The 17,072-nt window shown below is 37.2% G+C and overlaps 1 protein-coding gene across 2 annotated transcripts in view; it reads left to right on the top strand.

Moving 5' to 3' along the window:
- The first annotated feature begins 215 nt into the window (after positions 1 to 215).
- GRB10 (growth factor receptor bound protein 10) overlaps positions 216 to 17,072 on the top strand; it is a 113,389-nt gene continuing 96,532 nt past the window's right edge. The window contains exon 1 of one of the 2 annotated variants that reach the window (XM_063304243.1): positions 216 to 676. The gene's annotated coding sequence lies outside the window, so the exon portion shown is untranslated. Of the gene's footprint in view, positions 677 to 14,489; positions 14,643 to 17,072 lie in introns of those variants that run through there. The other variant, XM_063304244.1, reaches the window with a different exon arrangement.

Genomic DNA, 17,072 nt, shown 5'->3' with positions numbered 1-17,072 from the left:
TAGCCCTTCTGTATCAGAAAAAAGTTACCGGCTCCTAGAAGCAGCCGCTCGGAAACTCCCGAAGCATACATGGCCGAGAAACGATCACTTGCGACTGCGTGAAGCAGACAGCGGGAGGCGCGGTGATGGGAGGGCTTAAGGCCCTGTTAAGGGGGAGGGGGGGGACGTCTGCTGGGTTGGGAAGAGTCAGCTGAGCAACCAAGCAAGTGCTAGCGGGCGGCGGCGCGGGCAAGTAGTCCCGGGTTAATACAAGGAATCTTGAGGAGAAAAGCCAATAAGCAACCGTAAATACATAGTCGCGAAAGAACAAGAAGACTCCTCCCCCCGACTCTTTCTTCTCTTCTTCCTCCTACCGGTCTTGCTTGGTTATTTGTATGCGGGTTTTTGTGTACGTGTGGACGCCAGGAGTTTCTTTTTTGCCTGCCGTAGCCTCCAAGAAAGTTCCGGGTGCTGATGCAAGAGGATCTCCTGTTTGCCTGCCCCGGTTCTCTTTCTTCTCGCACTGCTGTTCTTAGCCCGCCCTAAACTTGATCCGATCAGCGCGGTCAGAAGACAGCGTGTGGAAGGAAGAGGGGGCGGGGGCGCACAGCTCGCTCGAGTTCTCCGTCGCCCAGAAGGAAAGGGAGGCCACAGGGTGAAAAGAGGGGCCATTGGAGGAGAGCTCGAGACCTGGCAGGTAAGTCTTGCCTGGAGAAGTGAGGTAAAGTGCCGGGTCGTGCCTCGCTTTCCGTTTCTTTGCTGTGGTTGGGAAGCGGGCTAGCAACTGAGCACAAGGCGCCTTGATCGCGTCCCGTGTGGAAGAGCGGGGGTGCTAGCAGAAAGGCGGGGGGCTTTTTGCAGTACTTCGCTTGCAGCGGGAGCGGGGAGGCCCTTCGGCTGCGATTGGGAAGCTGGCGGCCCGAGCTGTCTTTATTGGGAAGTAAATCCCCTTGCGTTTAATAAGCACGCCTTCGCCTTTCTCCTCTCCTTTTGGCACGCGCGCCGCTGGTTGGGTGGGGAGGGCTAGAAGTTTATAGAACCAGTTAGAAATGCCTGAAACGGGCAGTGCTTCTTCCCGGGTGACACAAATCTTCGCTCTGTGGGTTTGCATTCCACTAAAAAAAAAAAAACAAGATTTCGGGCGTAGAAACTTTGTTCCTCCGGCCTCGGTCTCTGTGTCTTTTCCACATTGCATCATAAAATAAGGGTGGAGTTCATCTTTCTCCTCCTCCTATTCCCCACCCCCTCCTAAGTAACTAGATTTGAGGGGCTTGCCCGGCTGTGCCAATCACTTGTGGTTGGTAGTGCGGTCTATTCTCTGCCCCACCCACTTTGGGGAGTCGGTCAATCCAGAGATTGGATGGGGTGGGGTGGGGAGGAAGAGAGGATGCATCTAAAGATTTAAGGGGGAGGGAAAAGAATTGTGGAGCTAATCCGGCAACAGCCTGGTAAAACATATTCTTTGAACTGTAATCTGAGAAGATATGAGTGTGGGCCTTACAGATGCATTGTTCCCCTTAATGTAACTTTGGCTTGCTAACTGTTTATTTTCTCAAAACTGCAGAAGATAACTTGCAAAGAGTATTAAACTTACTATTCTCTTTCTCCTAATTAAGCAGTGCAGAACATGCAGATAGTTAATTCCTTTGGAACCAGAGGAGTGGAGGGAAGAGTGATGACAGAAGCCATGTTGTCTGTTTAATCCCAAAGTCCTCTGTTTGGAGATGAATATGCCCCCCCATCAAACATTAGAAAAATACTTAGCAACATTGTATTGTGATCTTTTCTGGATTAGGGGAGCCAACTTTCCTTAAAGAGTGCCAGTTACCACATAAAATTGATGTGATTAATTTACGCGACATAAGATTTTTCAAAAACAGTCATGTTTGGCAATCATATCCATAAAGGTGTTCTTGGAATACATCCCTGTTACTTGCTGTCTGCTCATTATTAGGTAGAGGGAAACTCTGGTCCCTTTTTCTTTTTGTCTCAAAGCTAAAGCTGTTTCCTACTATTTTCATACGTCTGTTTCCATATTGCCATTTGCGTTTCTTTTTACGTACTGTTAACACAGCAGTTCACTTACTCCCACTATGGTGGTTAAAATATTTTCAGCAAAATGAATATGTTTAATTATTCAACTACCTTAGCCTGGATTATCCAGAAGGTAATTCAGTAGGGCCATAATTTCAGCAATAGATTTAAGCTTCCCCACCTTCATTCACACAGCCAAATGAGCTGGACTTTGTGTCTGTGTGTCTGTGTGTGTGTATTTTTAATCTGAAATGTGCCAGTGTCTTACTCCGACATTGATTCATAAACACATTTGTAGTTTCACACTGGATTCTTATCACTTAAGGTCATGATCTTGCAGATTCAACTGTTAGATCATTGTTGTACATATTTAGAATGTCTGGTCCTTAATTATTTAGGCTGGAGAATGTATTGTGGTTAGTGTTCAAAACAAAAAAATGAGTTAAAGTTTTAGCAGATGATACTAACCTTTCTAACATCGAGGAAACTTGTTAATGTTTGGCTGTGGAAAATCTACAGTTTGGAAACAATTCTGGGAAAGTATCTCCTTAGCTCCCAAGATGTGTTGGTCAGGTTTTCAGGATCTTTTCAACCCTCTTTGATCTGAGAGAATGCGTTCAAAGTATACAGTGTACTTCAGCAATGGAATACATTAAATGGGACAGTGAGCAGTGATAGATAGTGATTGCCTGTTTAATTTTCTCACTGGGCTGTACAACTGATGTATCTTTTTTCACAGAAATTAACTTTGTAACTATGAACAGTTGGTAGTAAAAAAGTACATGTACGGTATTAGAAGTACTTCCTTTTCGTTTCATTTTATAAAGTTGTACAAATTCCAGGTTAGATGCATGGATCACTATTGTGGGAATTCCCCCTGCCCATGCATCATGTATCCTCAGTTATTTAAGCTATTAAATAAACTGAAGAGTTTCTGATATTCTCATGGGCCACTTAATTGATATTTTAAAGGTACTAAGAATGGCAGCAAAGCTAATCCCAGGATTAGGGGAGAGAAGAGGACCAGTGTGAGTGGGGATAAGGAGGCAGAGATTTTGTGAATGGAACAAGTGCAGAAGCAGCAAACTGCCATTAAAATTTTCAACGGTTTATTACTATTAAGCGAAGGCTAATAGAAAGGTAGACTCCAAATAGATATTAAGGAACATCCAGAGTTGTCACTCGAGGTACAAACGACTAGGCTCAAACTATCCTATTTCGGACACATAATGTGAAGACCTAGGTCTCTAGAGAAAGTTCTAATGTTGGGAAAGGTGGAAGGAAAGAGAAGAAGAGGATGACTAGCAGCAAGGTGGATGGACTCAGTTACAGTGACAATGAGTGCACTGTTGGAAGACCTGAAAGACCAGGTTAGGGATGGATCTTTGTAAAGATGATCACTAGGAGTCGAAAACAACATGATGGCACATAATATCAGACCAAGTTAGCATCCCATAATAGTTTTCAGGCTTTCAAACTCACAGGCTTCCTTATGAAGAGTTCATGAAGAGTTCATAGGGAAGATGGCAAAGAAAGTGTGAAAGTTAAAACATTTTAAAAAGGGAGGGGGTAAAGTAACCATGAGTTTCTTTTTGGGAGAAGGCTGCAGATATTTAAATTAAGCTCTACTAATGCTTTGATACTTAGGACTCTCCTTAAGACTACCAGAATTAAAGAATAAAAAAGCACTGGTTTACTCTGGTATTTTCATGGCACATCTATGTAATTTTCTTGGCAGCTATATGGAAACAGACTGCCACTACCTTCTTCTAGGATGTTTTTTTGACTTCCCAGTCTATCTCATAGCACTGATATTTCCTAATGGTCTCCATCCAAGTACTAATTAGGTCTGACCATCCTTAGCTTTTGCAGATATGTTTGTTATCTAAAAGATAAATGAACATTTATTTCCAAGCAGTGCTCTTTAAAGAAGACAACAACTGACAGAACAGCTTGAAAATTAAAGCTGAGAGGTAGTGTGCAATGATTCATGTTTTGGGTTGACTGACTCAGGTTTAAGTCCACTCTTGGAAGCTCACTGGATGACTTTGGGCCAAACACTGCCTCTCTGCCCAACATCATTGTGTCATGGGGAAAAATTGGAGGAGGGAAGTCAGGATATGTGTTATATCCTTGTACCTACAGGATCCTCTTCTCCCAATGGATTCTGTCCTACGCATGAAAGCTGACAAGATACACTGTGGATTTGGGATGGGAATGGAGTATGGGTCTTCTCAGTGGCCACCCCAGATGGATTAGATCAGTCTGTATTATCATTTAGGGAGTTCTCTATTAAAGGGAGTTCTTTTTTTGTCAGATTTTTTTGGGGGGCCATAGTGCTATGACTGGAGAGGTGTTGGTTTTATATTTTGTATTTAAGTTCTTTTATTGAATGTTTATGGATGATGTTTTAATAATTTGTGATATTTTGTCCTGAGTGATTTGTGAGCTGCACAGAGTTTTGGATTAATCTTTGCAAGTAAATAAATCTGATTAATAAATAGTGAAGTTTGAATCTTTTTCAGAGCTCAAATCTCTTTGAAACAGGGATGTTTCAAGAAAAAAATATGATCTTAAAAAACAAATAGAAGTATTGCTGAGAATATTTAATAAAGTATTTATACTATTTAAGAAATGCTCTCTAAGTGTTCATAGTGTGTAGCATATGCTGATGTCTGAAACCCTTATAACAGCTTTTAAAAATACTTTTGAAAGGTTCAATATTATCTATGTTTATTGCTGACTGGAAACCCCTTATGGACTTTTTGTGTAAAACAGAAAAAAATGAATTTATGATTTATGGTTTGGTAATTAGATAGGATAGATTATAGAAAGAAGAGAGTCAAGATGTAATTTTAGAGAAGGTAAATTTATAATTGTACTTATAACTGCTGTAAAGTAGATCAGAAGCCACTTTTTGGTATCTTTTTCTTTTCTAATTTTCTTTCTTTCACTTGTAGCTCTTGCTTTGATTTTTTTTTTCTTTTTTCATTCTTACTCTACACTAGTTTGTATTAGTTTTTACCTTTGTTTTTAAAACTTTTAATAAAATTATATGGAAGGTTGTTCAATATTATACCTATTTTTTCATGTAGTAAAAGATAATAGCTTACTCTGGACACCGTCATGTGGACAAAGTCTTTATTTGGTTTCAGTTATTAGGTGGGCAGAGAATGTTTTCTCACACCCGCACAGTCTTTCACGATATAGCCAACATATGTTATATATTAGGGTAGTCTGTGTATTCTAGGCGTTTTATACAGTAGATTATGTTTGCATTTAACATTGAGCTGAGATTTATTTTCACCAGTTTGTTGAATAAGGTTGAAACAATTTTACAGGTCAGGAAAGAAGCTCACTTATTTCATCATTTTTAGGTTACCTGCTCACCCTTCCCCCACAGTAAATAACCAAGTTCTGGCAGTTATCCCAAATGCTCAAACAGCAATCAAGGATTGTTGGCCATGTTCCCCACAGCAAGAATCAACTTCCTTTCCCTTCACATCCTCTCTATTGCGTAAATGAAAAGGATTTCTGGCTCCTGAGCTGGTTAATCTTTTGATATGACCAGAAAGTAAGAGTTTGAGATTCTGAGATGCTCTTTCATTTTTGCTGTAAGATTTCATTAAAGCATCCTTTTGACAGTAAACTATACTAGATTAGACATGCACTTGCTTGATAAGAAATCAAACTCTGATCACAAACTCTGAGCCCCAGAAATGTTATTGGAGAGGTTTAACCATTTATTCCTTACTTGTGACTGATAACCATAATGTGTGTCATACTCTAGCAACTTGCCTGTGTGAAGTACATGTTATAAGTAGAGTTGTATTAGCCCATCATAGGAAAAAAGTGTGTTACACTTCTGAAGACTATTGAAATCAAAGAGGTGGTAAGGTACTTTGTGATGAAAATTAAACATCAATAGATATTGGCTGGGGGGACATCAACTCTGAAGGAAAGATAATAATGCTTGACAGTTTTTTTAAAATTTTGTTATGCCTGGTGGTAAAATTTTGCCATCCCACTTGTGGATGTTCATAGTAAAGTAGGTTCCTCTCTTTGTGGCAACAAGAGGTCTGTATTGCCATTTTTTCAGGAAAGAAAAATGTGCTACTGAGTGTTGCATCCGCTGCAGAACAGTTCTTTGCTCACATCTCCATTGCTCTGACTTGCACATAATGATAAACCACAGTTAACTGATAAACTACAGTTAAAACAAGCTGAAATTTGAAGTCAGTAACATCAAAACAGGACTTGTTGCTAAACAATACCTTCTTTTTGGTAGCTGGGCCAAATCTGAACATTCAAACCCTAATTTGGTAAACAATTCCTGAGTTAAACATACATGCATATGTGGACTTGTTAGTTAATACTTAAGATTTAACAGCTTCTGAAGCAAGGAACAAGGCACAGTTCCTGCTCCTAAAATTACATTGTTAACTAGCCTGTGGCATGGCTTACATGAAAAGATAATTTTTGCAGTCTGCAGAGTTCATAAGGAAGAAACAGTGCTGGTAAATAAACTGCTTATTGCTATGAGAAAACATCTATATTTATAAATTCTTTTGTGGGGTGCAGGTATAATATTCTGGCCTATTCTGCCATCCTTGTCATTCTTAAGAATGTGGTTTATGAGAGCATCTGTTGCTGTCAAAGAAACCTAAATAATGGAAGTATTTGTTAGGGATTTGTATGAGAGGTTGAACTTTCTGTTTTTGCCAAAAAGAGCATCTTAGAAAATGGTGTTTGGAAATGTAGGCAAAGGATTTTCTGAAAGAAAGCAGGTCAGTGAAAATGATGCAAAAGTAGCCCTTGGAGTTAAGTGTCCTTCAGGTCAAGCTTGATTCCTGCTGATTATATGAGCATGTTCATGTGAGATTTTTATTAACGGGACAGAAATGGTTGGTCGGTGCTTTCTTTAAAAAAAAAAACTCAGTCTAAGCTCAGAGTTTCTCAGCCAGGGTTCCATGGAACCCTGGGGTTCTGTGAAAGGTCACTAGGGGTTCTCTGGGAGATGACGATCTATTAAATTATTTCAAATTCAGGCAACTTTATGTTAAAGAGGTAAGTTTCATTCTTTATTTTTATTTAAGAACACTGTTAATGCATATAGACAGGCCTACTCAGGAAACAAATATAATAATTTTGTAACTTCTGGCCTACATTTGAGCCTGAATGTGCAGGGGTTCCCTGAGGCCTGAAAAATATTTCTGGGGTTCCTCCAGAGTCAAAAGGTTGACAAAGGCTGACAAGGCTGGTCTAGCTTGTAGCCCTAGTAGTCCATGGATATCTTTCATCCAAATACCAATCAGGTCTGACCCTGTGTAGGTTTTTCAAGATAGCAAGTTCTGCAAAAGCTGCCCAGCTCTCTGCAAGTACACGGTAGTCAAAAGATCCACCTTTTAAAGCACCAAAAAGAGATATGGAAAGGTATGTTTGCCGGTTTGCTTGGCTGAAGCAGTTTTCCCACCTAGAAAAGTAAAGTACAGGAAGATTTTTAAGAATATGTTTTTCTCTTGCATATCATGCCTGGTATGCCCTAGTAGACCTCAGCAATAAATGGCCTATTTCTCTTCAGCTGCATATTTTGTGAAAATATTAACATGGAATGAAAAATAAATATCACTATTTATTGGAATTTTGGTGGAATTTTGTTCCCCTGGTAGCCTATTGTCTTTCAGGCTAGTAGCTTTTGTGGACTTAATTATAAATAAGATGAATGGAAAGGGAATGTATTAATGTGTATTGTTCTGAAGGCTTAATGATGAGATACAATTAAGGCTTTTGTTTATACGTAGCCTTTCTGTGCTTCTCTTTGACTTACCAGCAAACCAGAAGTGTTAAAAAGGCAGTAAATAAAGTCATAGTTATGGTTTAAACAGGAATTGTATATATAGGCAGTATCTTATTTAATAAGCAGGGAGGTGATTGGCCAGATATGACGAATCGAGTATGAAAACTAAAAGTGTGTTTTTTTAGACTCTAGCTCTTGGATAGATTTGTCTAGGAAAGCTTCAGGGTCTGCTGACATTACATATTCTGTGAAAATGTCCTTTATCTATTTTTAGTGGGGATGCCTTAGAACAAGGATAATCAATCTGTTGCCCTCCCGATTCTTCCAAATGCCCTTCATCTTATTAGAACCAGATAGCATGACCAGTAGCAGGATACTATGGAAGTTGTAGTCAAAACATCTGTAGACCACTGTATTGTTTTTCTATGCCAATAGAAGAATGTTCCAGGAATATAAGTAACACATAGTTTAATCTATAACAGACACTACAATCATGCCCAGTAACTTCTGCTTTTTTTTTATTTCTGGGAAATATCCAAGGTCCCAATCTGGTTTAGCTATGTCTTGCATAGGCCGAGAGATTTACATCCCTTTCTCCTTTTTTCCTTTATGCCACTTTAAAAAATTCCACTTAAAAGGATTGGAGGTTCTTTATTTAAATCTCTAATACTCAAACCCTGTTCAGTTTCTTTGGTGTTTCTTTGACAGATCTGGAGATGTATAATTCTGAGAAATTGAAAAACATGCATACATAAAACGTTACATATCTATAATCAAAAGTAAGTGTCAGGCTTTTCTATTTTATGCAATGTTCCAAGAACAATAACATTCAAAATCTTTTAAAACAGTAAAATCAATCATGTGTTCAGCAGATGTAATTAAGAGGATGGGGGGGGTAATCTTAAATCTCTGATTTATTGTCTTCCTTTGTTGTTTCAGCTATGATAATCTAATCGGTCAACCTTAAAGTGTTATACAATTGCTCTTTTAAGCAGCATTTCCTGAATGCTTTTATTAAAACTCTTCATATATGCATGGGTTAATTTACATTTGTTAGAGATCATTGAAACATATTCCTTCAATGAACATATCTCAAGGAACATATATGCATATTTTCTTATGAATATAGACATTACACTCTTGTTTAGGTATCAGGTATTCAAATGACTACCTGATTGTAACTTGTCTGGGGAAAATCTAAAAGTCATAAAATTCTGATTGAGAATGGGAACTGGGTTTAGATCTTATCTTTATTCACAGATTAAGGTTAGAGAGGTTGATACTCACAGAGACCAACCTGCAAATATGGGTTTCCTGAACAGGATTGTTCTACAGATTAGTAAATCAATATAAATTTAATTCAAATTTTTGAAATAAAAGTTGTTTCATGGAGGAGGGAATTCTTGTTTTTTGTGGATATCTGTTCTGTGCTAAATTTGAGCCAGATTTCTACATGTGGCTGACAGAAGGGTTTTGAAACCAGATCTGTCAAATACTGTAGATAATTCAGATTCAGCATACAATACCTAGTTTTCTTATCCTACCACACTTACAATAGTTTGCGCCTTGTTCATTTCACATACAATTCAATATAGTGATGCTGAATTTATAACTTTGGAAATAATTCTTATTTGAGGATTACTATGATCAAAGATGACTATGGTATCTATATTTTAGATGCAATGACGAATTGATTCAAAATATCTAAAACAGTTTATAACAAAGATAAGAATAATACCTAACTTTGGTTTGCAGGGGATACCACTGATCTACCAATCCCAAATCGAGCAAGTATATGTTACTTGCTAGATGTCTTTTGCCTTGTGGTTGTTTTAAACCTAATTAGTTATGGTTGATAAACCATCTAGAGTTGCTATTGTGATTGAAGCAGATTATAAGTTGGTTAAATAAATTAAAACGCCTTCAATGTTTTCCAGTTGTGGTTTTGAACTGATGAGACTGGTACAAATTTATGAGATGGGTGCTTCTCTCTAATTTTGGATTATTAAAAAAAAAACTCACCTAAGATTAATGGGCCATAGCTAAAGAAGGCTAGATATTGAGAACAATCATAACAAACTGTGAGAAGTTTGTATAACAGGAGATCTGTAGTTGGACTGCATTATAACACTTATAATAGAATGTTCCTCCAAATTGGAAACTAAATCAGATAAAATAAGTGGACTTTTTTCTGAATAAACTGTTCAGGACTTCATAGATACCAGGTCAATCATGAATCTGTTTCTTTATATTTAGCCCAACTAATGTGGTGAGTGATACTTTGGTCCTGGTTTTCTGCATGGCCCTAAGGGATAATGATCTCAGTATTTGGTGGCTTTAAATACTCTGTTGGCATAAATAGATAATTAACTGAGCAGTTTTGACCTTCAGGCTGCCTGTGTCAATTCTGCAGGGGCAGAAGACAGAATTTAATGGTTCACTCCAGGAGGGTGAGGAATCAAGGAATCAATCATTTTCTGAGATGTAGCTGACCTGTCAGATGCAAATGAAGGTGGGTGACCTGATTGCTCCCAAATATTCTTGATCCAGTTATACATTGTGCCAACTACTTAATATATTGAGTTGAGGGTGATGAAACAACAAACAGTGCATAAAGACTAAGGATTCATACCACACCTGACAGAATAAAATAAAAATCAAATTGTGACCTTATTTTATGCCAGAGAAGAAATATTATTTTATGCTGATATGGCTATCATTACTTGATACAGTGGATAGATAATTGGATTATACCATGTCTGCTCAGATATCTTTAGTTTATATAGTCTGAGAATGTGGACCAATTGCTTGGAGAATTGAGGCCCACCAGTTTTCTGGGTGACATCTACCTGACCAATTGAGAACATCAGTGCCTCCTTGACACATTGCTAGTGAAGTTAGATGAGATGAGACCATTGTAGAAGAAATATATCTATAGTAATGATTATTTATTTTATTTTATTTTATTTTGGTCCAGGATAAGGGATATAAAAAGAAAATATTACATATTTTATATGTAACACATATATAAGATAAATTATAAAGTTTAAAATATAAAATGCGGCAGCAGAATTGGAGATAAACCTTTGGTTCAATTTTTATTTCACAAGTACCCAGACAATTCAGATTTTTTCCATGTATAGCTGTTATTATCATACCAACATGATTCAGTTTCTATGGACATGGCCAAATTTTGTTAACACCTTTTGTAAAACCAGACACACCTTGATTGCATCAATGATCTAACTGTAAACTATCCTGTTTGTTCTGTTCCATCTGCTATTGATTGTTGTATTCTGGTTAGTGACTGTAATAAAGAACTAATAGATTGGCTGATAGACTGTATCACCTGCAATACCATTTATTTCCTAAAAAGCATGGTCCCAAAACCAAATTTTATTATCTTATGGGTAATGAATGGTTTTGAAAAAGATAAAATCAGATAAAAGGAATTTGTCATAAAATCTGCTCTATCTGGCTAATTGTTTAAATAAGTACAAATTGGCAATTTGTTCAATTTAGTTGTTGCTTTGATTTCTTGATCCTGATGCCATTGTTCCTCTGAGGCTTTTTGATAAGAAGTTGAAGGAAGTAGATGAAATTGGTATTAATTATTTACATGTCCTTTGGAAAAACAATTTGAATGTATTGCTTCCTAAAGCAGCCACAAGTTTTTTTTTTAGATCTCATAACATGTGGGTAATAAAACTGAAAAATTTGTTTCATGTATATTAGATACTTCAGAGAAATTTCAATAAAGATTAGTTCAGTGGTCAAAGGCCTTGTATCTGTCCTATTTGGGTCTGAAATTATATGTCAGTGTGACTTCAGAGTGAGTGCTGCTAAATGAAGAAACAAGTGTTCTGCTTGGCTATATTCCCTATGTTTGGAATGTGTCATAGGATCAAGAGTTATGGCTCTTTCACCTGTAGGGGACAGTGAGAATAATTGGTCACTCTGTCAGTTAATGTGTGCTGCTCAATAGATGGAACCTGGAAGTATGACTTCGTTAATTCTTCTGGATCTCTTGGTGACTTTCTTTCCAGATTAGTTATTTTGGTTAGGATACAGGTAGTGTTGCAGTAGTTTTGATCCTTTCCAGAAGGATTGATTCAGAAGATTATTATGAGAGATTTCTGTTCTGTCTCATGATCTCATGCAGTGCCTCAAAAGTTTCATGTTGCTTTTGAGCATTTGCATTAAGCCACAGAGGAAAGTCATGTAGAGATGTACTATAGAGTTACCAGTATGCAGGTAAAACTCCTTGCTGCCTCTCACTACAAGAAAAGAAATTTCTTGTGTTCTTGAACTGTGTAACAATATTTTTGTTCAAATATGATGGTTTCACTAGTAACTTGAAAAACCCACCCAAAGCCTATGGACAGCAAGACAGGTAGCCATTATGAAAAAGAATGATGGCATAAAATACGACATAGAAATAACCTAAAATCTTGCATGTTCTAATGTACTACCTTCTTCATCTTCAGAGCAGGATACTTCATTTGGCCTTGTATTTCTTTCCTGCATCATTTACATTTGGCTTGCTTGCCTCTTACCCACAAATATAGGAACCATCACGAATGGGGGCCTCTTTTACAAACTGCTACCATAGTTAGGTTTTAGTTGATAGGTGTTGCACATCAGTCAGAAACTTTTCCCTCAGTTCTCAAGACTGCTGGAATACACTTTGTTCTTGGTTAGATCTGTTGTATCACGTCCAAGTTCTTATCACTTATCTTTATTTTTGTAGTCTGTTAATTCCATATTAGCAAGCAGAATAGAATATGATTAGAAAATACATTTATGATGATATCTTTCAGCTGTCTTGGTCATACTATTTTTAAAATGTATTGTTAGAATACTTTTAAGTCTTTACATATTTTTTTTCAATCTGTCTTATGAAGATAATAGAAGTTGAGACATATTCCATAATGCAGCATTTCAATGGATTTATCTGCTTCAACTTTGTTCTCCTACTCCTTAGCAACTTCTCTGGAAGTCCTATGGACTAGAAACTCTCTGGGTTAGTTGTGGAAACCAAAAGCTTACTTGCTTTCTTGTCTCTCCTGGCTTTATCCTCTCATAAGATTTTCATCTAAGGATGAGGCAGAACTTTAACAGCCAGGATTCAGTGAAGAGGCTTTGCCATCTTCTGTGTGTAGGTTTCCAATAGCTAAATCTGACATTTCAGCACACACTTGAATATAGAGACTATGGACTTGATGAGAAAGAAACGTGCCCTGGAAATAAGAGTTGTAGTCGAAAGTTGGATCTTGTGCTGAAATAATCTTGTGGACTTGATTGATCTGAATGAAAACAGTTGGTTCTTGGTGTAGGGGTTTTAAGGCCAAGACATTAATACTTTAATTCGGAACAGTGTCCACGTCTGTATCCTCTGTGAGTACTCTTCAGATCTGTTCATTTCCTGCCCTTCAACTCCTTTAGCCTTGTGTTGTATTCTTGGACTGCAGTCATTTGATAGTCTTTTGGATTTGTTCGTCTGATGCCATCTTTGCTTAATACAAGATATGTGAAGGCTTGGGAAAAAGAATCCAGAAAAATTAGCAAATTTTTCTTTCCTGCTTTTCTTTGGGAAGATGATTTGGAAATATTTCCTGATATTTTCATTTTAAATAATATATAAAATGGCTAAGTTGTGAAAGTAATTGAACTGTGTTTGTAAATAATGAAGTTATAATCTTAATGTGTTCAATCAAGTTATAATCTTAGTATGTGAAAGGGCAAATAAGTTCGTTGCAATACAAACAAAATATCAGTCCATGAAACAGTTAAAGGGGAGTGTGTGTGTGTAAAGATGCCCATAAGTGTCCATGTAATCACTAGGAGTCAAGTTTCACATCTGTGCAGTTCTCTTGGCAATAGTACAGAAATCATTTTGCCATTGTGAGATGTTACACCCCCAGTCCTAGTTTACTCTACCAGGCTAGAATTATCGGATAGAAAAATAAAACTCAGCTGAAACTGCTGATAGTGATACATGTCATTTTCTGTATTTGGAATCTATCACACAAGATTTCCTGTGATAGAAGATATTCTGAACTTACTTCCCCTTTCTGTATTTTTCCCAAGAAAGGGAAAAGATTCCTATTGCTTCAAACCTCATGGAAATGATACAACTCTAGTTGTTAGTGACTTCTGGTCTATCTAGCATCAGTTGTTGCCTGTTGTCTCCATTGTCTGGCCTTCACAATAAACTGACTTTCATTTGCTTACTGTCTTCTGCTTCAGCAATGCAGCCTGGGATCAAACATTTTGCACAGTCTGAACTTTGAGGTCTTATGGATAAGAGTTCAAAATGAACGATGAAAGGAAGGAAGAAAGGAAGGATGATGCCATAAATAAAATAGTTAAAGGGTATTTCATTCTAATGGCTGCCCTTTCTTTGTGAGAGACTAGCACTTTAAAACATAGCCCAACATAGGTTAGAGTTCTGTTCCTTGAATTCGTAAAAGGAATTCGATCCATTTTGCTATGCTATTCTTTAGGGTGGGGGGAAGAATGTGATTCCATTGCAGTCTTCCCAGTAATGTCCATGACATGCAAGTTGTTACTATTATTCCTTTCAGTGTGAACTACTTTTGGACCTTCAAACCAAACCTCAAACCTCTGCTTTGATTGACATTTTTTATTTTACAGTGAGAATCACCCGATGGTATAGATGTGTGCCAAAAATACTTCTAGAAAGGACAGGATATAAACATAACAACACCAGTTGTGCTTATCTGCCTCCTTGTCTCCCTTCCTGTCCTCCTCCCTAGTGTTTTCAGCCGATATCCAGGAAATGGTTTTAGTTGCCTATATATAAAAACAGGTATTTCAGAAAGAGCCTTACCACCCTATTTTTTCCCCTAAGCCATAATGGTAACTGCTCCTTCTTCTCTCACAGTTCTTGAACATGTATGTTTCTGTATGAATCCTGGCAGAGAGGTGAACATTTATTTATTATAGAAGGGTGTGTCATGTTGTCTAATGCTGCAGTTAGTTACAGAAAAAAAAATACTTGTAGCCTTTTGACCTATAACCTCATTTTATTGTTCAAAAAGAAGAGTCAAAAGAGTCAATTTTTTATGCCAGACTCTTCCAACCTACTGTTTTTCTGAAGTGTTTGAATAGCAAGCCCCAGAAATCCTTGCTGGTGCTGGTTGGGAATTGGTGTCTCAGTGCATTTGGAGCGTGCCAGTTAGGGAAAGACTTTCTGTCTCTCTTTCTGGTCCACCACCTTGCTTCTCTGTCTGGGGCTTGGCTCTGATCTGTCTAAGGGATTCTTTTCCATGATCCGCATGGAATTTGTAGTAGGGATTCATTGCTGTATGCATACTGTAATACAACATGCAATTAAAGCACATGCACATACAAAGAAATGAAGTAACCAAACTTAGTCAGCTGTAGATTAAATGGTTTTAGTTAAGCTATTGCAATCTGACAGCCAAGGGAGTGTTGGGAATAATGAACTGAATAGGCTTGGGGACACTTCTGTAGCAAGGAGACTCTCCTTCAAATGGCTTTGTCTAAAAACGTGTTTCAGTCTTGGAGCCTCCCTTAGGTTTTTTCCTTTTAAGCATGGAAGTTTGTCTATAGATTATGTGTATGTCTACTAGTAGTTCTGAGCAATGTTTTGCTGTGAGGCACACAACTATTTAAACCATCTTACACTGTAGCATCTGCAGATGGATGGTTACAAAAGACAACTCAGCATAGATATGACTGGCATTTGTTTTGTTTCTATATTTGTTTTGGTATGTGGTTATTTGAGTGTTGAAATGTGATTGTGTGCATTTATCTGAGAGTAGCTCTGCTTTACAAATCACATTGTTTTAGATTCACTTACTAAGCAAAGCCACTAGTGTTTCGGAGATTATCTTGAATGTTAATATATGCCTATATAAAACGTTAAATACCCATATATATGATGAATTTTCTTCTGTCTCTCATATACTTTTGTAGAGTGTATTGTTTCTGTATTCTGAAAAGTGGTCCCTCCTGGACCTCTTCAAGACTGTTTAATTCCCTTCCTCTTGGAGGTGCTCTGAATAAAATCTAGATCATTTTTCATAGACTGTGCAAAATAAGAGAGCCAGTGTGGTGTAAAAATTCAGCTGCTGAAGACCCATTTCAAGTCTACCTTCAGTTATATAAACTCTGTAAGTGTCTCTGAGTCAGTCACTTTCTCTCAGATTTGTTATGGGGATAAAAATAAAGGGAGATTCCCTTGTAAAAGTCCTGAATTCCTGGAGAAAAGTCAGGATATAAATCAAACAAATTCATAAAATAAAATGGTGCTGTAGTTGGAGGAGCATCCTATATACCAGCACTTTCTAGAATATTACTAACTTACTTAATTTTTACTGAGTAAAATCTTGTGCTTTGCTATTGGTTTGTTCATTGACTGCTTCTGCCACCAGCTTCTCCATCCTTGGGTTGGCAGTGACTAAGAAAGATGGTTTTTTTGTCCTTTGAGATGTGGAGAAATATAGAAGATACTGAAACTACTTTTCATACTGTAACAATCAGATTATTACCAAGACAAAGTAACATTTCTAGAATTTCAGTTTCACTCAGAATTATGTGTAGCTGGCTTCCAGAACAAGCAGAGAAGGCTCAGCCTGTTCTCTTTATGAAAGCACTAATATATGAAGTGTTAGTTCTGCTAAGAGTATCAGTTTGAAATGTAGAGAGCATACAACACTGAGATCTTTTCTTTTTGTATAGCGGATAAACCTATCCTGTTTACTGTGAAATTTCTCAGATTTACTGGGTGGAATTAACTCACATAGGAAGCTAGATATGCTGGAATGATTGAATGGGAAATAAACATTTATGTAAATAAAAATAAAAACCTTACGTTTTCCTCAGATTACTGTACCTTCATCATCATCATCACATTTATTACAGCCCTAAGGCCAGACAAAATAAAACTATATAATAGTAACAATCATTACAATCTTACATTAATACATACATATGTGTATATATATAAAAACAAAAGCAATTAATACACTACAATCCAAAATTAATTAAGAATGAAAATACTAAAATGAATTGAAATAAAATACTATGTTAAGAAATTCAAAATCTAAGTGATGGTGCGGCGTATTGTGCAGATGGTAGGGCAAAACTGGGCAACCTGAGAGGATATTTTTGGGTCCTTGTCTGAAAGAAGTAATATTAGATAGAAGTCACTCTCCCTGCCTGGAAATTTCTTCAATAATGGATATATAAAGATCTGTCTAGATTCCTTATA

The sequence above is a fragment of the Candoia aspera genome, chromosome 4 (assembly GCF_035149785.1).
Source record: "Candoia aspera isolate rCanAsp1 chromosome 4, rCanAsp1.hap2, whole genome shotgun sequence".
NCBI classification, from domain to species: Eukaryota; Metazoa; Chordata; class Lepidosauria; order Squamata; family Boidae; genus Candoia; species Candoia aspera.
Note: the sequence above shows the minus strand (reverse complement) of the source record. Positions and strands in the feature narration are given on the sequence as shown.